We start from the raw sequence: 7,560 nt of genomic DNA, 5'->3' as shown, positions 1-7,560 counted from the left end.
CCTCTCTGCCTGCTATTCCCTCTGCTTGTGCTCTCGCTCTCTCTTTCTCTCTCTCTCTCAAAAATAAATAAAACTAAAGAAGAAAAGAATGAAAGCATAAGACAAAGAACACACATCCAAATGCAGAGAGCACACATGAAATCCCTTCAAGGAATGGGGTCAAGTATTGGCTGTGTATGTTTAACATGGGAGGGGTTGGGGGCATGGTGGGGAGATACTCATTTTCAAAGATTCAGTAGTTTTTCCAAAAGTTAACTGCTGGTCAGCTTCTGAATTTAGGATTTATGCCAGGTATATCTGACTTCAAAAGGCAGAAGAAATTTATACACACAAATACATACACACACATTATTCATATTATTTTATTACAGCCTTCAGTTTACCCAACTTAATAAAAAAATTATTATCAGTAGTACTATATTTGCCAAATTACAACTCCTAGAAAGACATTAGAACTTAATACTTTTTATTCAGTATATATATTGTCCTTGGAATTTTCCATTCCCTTATAGAGAAACTGCTCTCTAGTTTTTATTTATTTCAGCATAATCATATTATCCTTATCATGGAGTCAACACAAAACGATCTCCTAAAAGGGTTTCACTAAATCTATTAGTTGGATGATTTAAATTCCTGGTTATTTTTGAGGTTCTGGCCTTAAAAATCCCCAAGGTTATCTTTCAGATCTTAAATCTCTAAATTACTAAAATACATCAAATATGCATTAAAAGAAATGTGAGATACTAACTCCAATTTTTTTTAATTACTTAAACTACCAAATGGAAGGATTCTGATGCACCACTCTGTAAAACCAAGCAAAACATTGGAATCTTCCTACTGTACTTCAGTTTTCACTAAAACCAGAAACAAAGCCATAACCATTGCCTCAGGCACTTAATCACCTACTAGGAAATTCTTTTCTTCTTGTCTTGCCCTTATCATTTTAGGAAACTTAGCATTATTTCTACTACTAACAAACCCTAAATTACAGTGACTTAATGCAACCAAACTTAATTGCTAAATGTAACAATGTAACTTATGTGTTGGTGGTTGGTAAGTGGCTTGCATTTCCAGGGTTTTTCTCATTCCATCTTGAGCCTCTGGTCCCCTCTGCCTCAGCTGGAAGGGACTGGGAAGGATACTGTGCTCAGCATGGCAGGGGAAAGGCAGCCAGCCAGCCATCACTGTTCATTTTTCAGCAGGGTAGTGAATGACCTTGAAATCTGTGTTGTGCTCCTTGTTTTCCTGTGTGGGATCTGCAGGGAGTAGGAGGAGGCCCCAATACTCTACTGGTAGCACTGCCTCCCATATAATCCTCCCTAATACCCTTTGTCATAGGGTACCTGGTTATGGGCAACACAGAATTTAAAATGCTGAATTAAATACACAATTTACACATTTTGATAGATAATTGCCAAGTTGTTCCTCCCCATCCCCACAACCCATCTCCATCTGAGTTTGTGTCCTCACTTCTTTCCTGACCCTGGATATCTTAGCCTCGGTTTACATTGTATTGCAATGGTTACACATGAGCTTGTGCTTTTTCCTGGAATTTATTGACTAATCAGAACTCCTTGTTTCTCCATCCACTATTCATTCTTTCCTTGACCCCTATCCCTGTGGGTTTCCCCAGATGCTAAGATTCAGTTGTATGGTAATAATAGTCACTTTTTCTTATCAGACCTATTTCAAACATTTTCTTTCAATCTATAGCTAGAATGTTGACATGATATTATTTATGCCAAAAAATATTTTCAATTCTTTTTTTTTTTTTTAACTATTTTACTTATTTGAGAGAGCGAGCAAGCAAGAACCCAAGCAGAGGGAGGTGCAGAGGGAGAGGAGAGGCAGGCTCCCCAATGACCAGGGAGCCAGACACTGGGCTTCAACCCAGCACACTGGGATCATGACCTGAGCAAGGCAGACGCTTAACTGAACCTCCAGGCAACCCAAAAGTTTTCAAATCTTAAGAATTGTTTACTTTTCAACAGACATTTTAAATTCTTAGAGATTAAGAATATTTTAATCCTTTCACTCTTACTTGATTTTTGCTCAGGATGATCCTGGCCCTCCACTGTGGTATTTTATGTGCCCTAAAGTGTATCTATTACTTTCACAAGCAGTGTGTCTTGGTGTTCAGCGCCTGAGAAGCAATTCAAGAACAATACTGGTTTTATTAAATTTAAAAAATGTAAATGCTTGGTCATAAACACATATAGGAAATCCTGACACTGTGCCTCCTTGATCAAATTTTATGAGTTTCTAAGAACTTCCTTTTCCCACATACTTACCAACACTTGACATTTTTACACTTTTGCTTTTTGTCCAAATGCTAGCTGGGAGCCTGTGAGGTTGAAGTTTATTATTATTATTATTTTTTTCAAATGGTTTCTGTCCGAGGGGTTCCTCTCCAACTAACGGCCTGTTCTCAGCAAGTTTTCATTTTTGTATTGCAGCGTTTGTCTTATTATAAATCATGTGTAGTTTCTCTGTATGATACCAATCATTTGTACGTTTATCTCCCCGCCTGTGGTTTGTTTTCTTACTACCCTCCAAGCCCCACAACCCACCACCTACCGAAGTATGAGTTGCTTACATAGTACAACGTGCGGATTTTCCTTTACAGTCCTGGGTGTTTTGCTCTGATTTTAATAAGGTAAGGCCATTTCTAAACAAGATTGTAAAAACAGTAGTACCAAAGGCTTTGCTGCCCCAAACGATCCCCACGGGTTATTCGGGGTACGCAGGCTTCTAAATGCAAAATTCCTGACCTAAACCTCACGAGTGGAAAAATCTGGTCTAATAAAAGTTTACACGCAGCGTCAACGGGACCTGGGAAGCCAATCTCATAACATGTTCCTTGAGGCATTCAAACCATTCCTTCCCATATTTCCCCGCCCCAGTTTTTTAACTGAGGTTTGTGGAGGCTGCAGCTTCCTTGGGAGGGGGGAGAGGCGGGCGGGGGAGTCCACAAGACCGCGTACGAAGCGAGTCCAGACCTGGAGAAAGAGCACGGAGCACACCTCCATTGCTGATTGCGGAATGCCGAAAAACCACGCACGCGCAGAGAACTGGTGCAACAAGAGGCGGGGCCGGACGCTGAAAGCGGAAGTAGATGAGAAGGTTTCAATACACTTACACTTAGACCCATCCCCGTCGTCTCCCACATGGTCTAGCGGTTAGGATTCCTGGTTTTCACCCAGGCGGCCCGGGTTCGACTCCCGGTGTGGGAACGCCAAAGTTTTTAAAAACTTAAGTAAAAAATTACCATGGTATATTTGGATCATTCTTAGCAAGAATGTTTTTAATATAATTGTTGAAAGGTGTTATTTGGTAGGGAAACTACCAAATTATTTGGTAGGCATTATGAGCCTTCATGATTTTCAGGCTTGAAAATCCTGCTTATGTAATCAATATTGTCACTTTCATCCATTATAAAATTCATTTAAAATATAATAAATCATAATTAATGTTTAATGGTCAAACTCTATTAGAAAAAGGAATTCACTTTTTGTTCCACCTTAATTCAGATAATTTACATATAAGTAAACTATGTAAGTTTAAAGGTGTAAATTCAAAGGTGCACAACATGATATATATATATAGATAGATAAGAGAGATAAACACACATACACACACCACACCACACACACACACATATTTACCACAGTAAGGTGAGTTAATACCTCCATCACATCACATAATTACCATTTCTTTTCGACTTCTTAGAATTTCTTAGATTCTGGCCAATATACTGTTTTTATGCTCCCACTAAGTATTTCTGGCCCAACACTAAAGAGATAGTGAACGAAAAGAAAGGGAAAAGCTGATAAAGTTAAACCCAAGATCAGCTAATATTTGAGGTGAACCCAAGAGCAGCTAATATTTGAGGTGAACCTAAGAGCAGCTAATATTTGAGGATTCAGTGGAGAGGATGGGGTGTTTCCTGGAGCTGAAGCAAGAGTCACTATGGATGGGATATAAAGAAATGAGAGTTCTCCAAATAGAAGTATGGTTTTAACAGAGATGTAACAGGGGAAGAGAATGAAGGAAAATATCAAATCCATTCACTTAGCTAATTTTCACAGAACATGTGGGAAAACTGAAGTATCAAATCAGATTCTTGTTAGAATCATACATTGTCCTTAGGTTGAGGTCAGCACTCTGCAAATTCAAACTTTCACAAGCAGGAGTGTTGCAACTTTCTCAGCTCCTAAACTATTTCCAGGATAAGAAAAAAAAAAAAAATTCTAGGAAGAGACTTACATACTTTTAACTGTAATGTAAGTCTAGGTGAGTAGTAGTTAAAGCTCACAATGCCTTCTCCTTTGAAATTTCTATTGTTTGAACCCGTCCTGTGCCATTCACAGCGATTGGTCAAATCATGTGGGCAAATTCATGCTATACCAGTTGTGGGTATCTTGAGCATGACTTGGACAATAAAATCACTAGAGAAAATATCCAGGGTCTCTAAACCAACCAAAAAAAAAAACAAAACAAAAAAAACAAACAAAAAAAAAACATCACATCAGTTGCAGACAGAGATAAGGTTTTCATGGGGATATTGTGCATATTCTATTCATCCAAAGACAGTAACTTCCATACCTTGATTGAATTTTGTATTCTCAGTTTGTATTGGAGACAATATAAGATTTGACCATAAAAATTGAGGGGCGCCTGGGTGGCTCAGTCAAACAGCCTATTCTTGATTTCAGCTCAAGTCATGATCTCAAGAGTCCTAAGATCAAGTCCCACAAGGCTCTGTGCTGGGCATGGAGCCTGCTTGAGAATCTCTCTCTCTCTCTCTCTCTTCCTCTCTCAACTCTGCCCCTGCCCCAGTCCTCTCTCCCTCTCTAAAACAAAACAAAGCAAAACAAAACAACAACAACAACATTTGAGTGTTTTGAAAATTATTCCTTCAGATACTGTTCATTATGTGACATATGACCAAATTCTTTAAAGATTTTAATTCTGAAAAGTGTCCTCTGTAAATACCTCTCAGACCAACTGCCTTCTCACCATTCACATTCCCAATGTGGATCTCCTCAGTACCAAAGGCTTTGGCCAGAACTATCTTAACAGCCTTATTCACCAAGGGCTTGCTATAGTGATAGATATAGATGGGACTTCATATCTCACCTTTGGAAGAAGTGGTGAAAATGTATCACTCACTTAAGGTAATCCTATCACGACACCCTGAACATTATGTCTTAGTACAGAAGTAAAAAACAAGTGGAAAGCTGAAGAGAATGGATGTCAAATAGCCAAAAGGGTGGGCTGTTCTGGTCATTTTCTTGTTTGCTCTTGCCTTCTTTTATATCCTTCATATTCTTTTATATCCTTTCTGAGAGGGCTGCATAGCTACAAACTTCATTTCCCAGACTTCCTTCCCAGATGTTTAGTTAGCTTTTGCCCAACAGAGGTACTGGCTGAAAGACTGGAATGTTCTAAAAAAGCAGAGCATTTTTTTTTTTAATGCTTCTGATAATGTCTTTCATAGCAGTGGGCATCCATGATAGCTACCAGCAACTTCAGACTCCAGCAGCACTTGGGATTCCCAGAGAGTCTGCTGTTAGCTGAGAGCCACCAGAAGTGTCACAGTGGCCAACAATGGACTCCAGTAAACCCTGGAAGTTTCCTAGAGTATAGTGGGAAGTTTCCAAAGTTCCAATGTACCTCTAATGGTAATGGCAGTGCCCAGCAGTTACATGCAGAGTGCTGTCTCCTACCTTCAGGAGATCATCACCACCTCTTCTGTTTTTAATTCTTTCAGCCCTAAGTAAATTGTGGTATCTGCAATTACTAATTTCTGATTAATCTAATGTCTTCTTCACTGTAGCTCCTCCAGCCCTTCCAAAAAGTATATAACCAGTTACCTCAATTAAATTTCCTCCTTGAAATATTTGTTTTCTTGACTGCAGATCAATGAATACAAGTGTTGTTACTGTATAATTTCCATCTACCTTTATCCTCTCCTTACTGACTTTTTTTTTGGGGGGGGGGAGTTGAGTACCTAAATTATTCCATGTGTCAAGGAATTTCTTGGAGAAATAATACTCACCTGAGACCTAAAGAATGAGTTAGCAAAGTGAAGAGATGTGTAAATGTACATGAGTCAAGTTATTCTCAAGATCAGTCTGCTTTTGCCCAAGCCAAGGAAATGAGTCGATAATTAAATATATGATGGGAAAACTGCATTTTTCAGGTCTTTGTTGGTGGCACTAATCTCTCTAATTCTTCCTAGGATGAAGGATTGCTTTTAGTTTACTCCTTTGGTAAGAAAGGGGACTTCCAGGGGCTACCATTTATCTTTCTGGCCATAGTAGTCCTCATTCCAAGATTTGGGGAGCAATATGTTAATGTCAATTGCCAAGTAATACATTTGAACAGACATAACAGAATCAAGTGCATCCACAGACCCACTGGAGCAACTCTGAGATAGACTGAAACCAAAACTTCATTTATCTCCTAATTTCCAATGAACCATATGAAAGCAATGGAGGACCAGGAGGAACAAATAAAAATAGCAACATGGTACTAGTAATTCCTACCTGTTTGCTGCAGGAAAGGATTAGTGTTAAATCAGCCAGTGTAAGTCAACAGAATAAATGGCCATAGGTCCTCTGGGAGAAGAATTGAGGGGGGTTCTTTCTCAAGTGTAACCAGTGTACTCTTCGTTCAGTGGGACTCAAATTATGAAAAAACTTGGCTCTTGGTACCCAACCATAGGCAATACATCTCCATTGTAATGACAAGCCAGGTTTCTGGTCACCAAACTTACAGTCTTGTAATTGTATATATCAAATAATACTTTAGTAAACTGCCCATCTACTTCATTGTTAAGACACCACTGCCAAAGATCCCTGTTGCTCCAACACTGCCTCAGTAACCAAGTCCACTTTTTTCCTGGTGTAAGGGCCTATTTAGCCAGAGTGATTCCATGTGGTTAAACAATGACTTTGTTGCTTATACAGTAAAACTTAAACTGTCCCTGCCCTCCTTCCCCCCCCCCCGGGTCTTACTTAAAAACAAGTCCCCAGAAACCAGGCCCAGGTAACAAAGCCCAACTAAGGGTGGGTCAGGCCAGGTGGAGGTATCCAATCAGTGGGGATGCATACTGTCTCCCTAGCTACAAGGAGTATGGGCCCTGCCCTTTGGGCGCCAATTCTGACCAAGGTGATAGGCTAGTTCAAATATCTACTATAGGGTAAATTGTAATTCAATTGGTCACTTATGTGTGACCTAGCATGACTGTATAGCTTTTTCTGTGTGTTACAATCTCATTGGCCACCTGTGCATGGCCAGGCCCAACCACATGGCCTTTGCCCTTAAAAGCTAATCTGTAAGGCAGAGAGAGGTCACTTCTTGATGCTTGGTGTGAAATAAAGCTTCATTTGACCTTTGCTTTGTATCAGTCTCACTCCTTTAATCATGGACCCATTATTGGGGGACCTTTCATCTGGCAGTTTTGTTTCTTGGATTTTGCTACTCTGGGGATTCCATGATTCCCACTGAATCAGGAGCTCTTGTAGGTTCTTTTAGTGACCCTTGCTTGTGGAA

The 7,560-nt window shown here is 39.6% G+C and overlaps 1 non-coding gene across 1 annotated transcript; it reads left to right on the top strand.

The window, feature by feature from the left end:
* The first annotated feature begins 3,161 nt into the window (after positions 1-3,161).
* On the top strand, positions 3,162-3,233 carry TRNAE-UUC. Its single transcript has one exon. It is a non-coding gene; the product is annotated as a tRNA-Glu (tRNA).
* The last annotated feature ends 4,327 nt before the right edge of the window (positions 3,234-7,560 follow it).

This window comes from Mustela putorius, unplaced genomic scaffold (assembly GCF_011764305.1).
Source record: "Mustela putorius furo isolate JIRA1106 unplaced genomic scaffold, ASM1176430v1.1 tig00003972_pilon_pilon_pilon, whole genome shotgun sequence".
NCBI lineage: Eukaryota > Metazoa > Chordata > Mammalia > Carnivora > Mustelidae > Mustela > Mustela putorius.
Note: the sequence above shows the minus strand (reverse complement) of the source record. Positions and strands in the feature narration are given on the sequence as shown.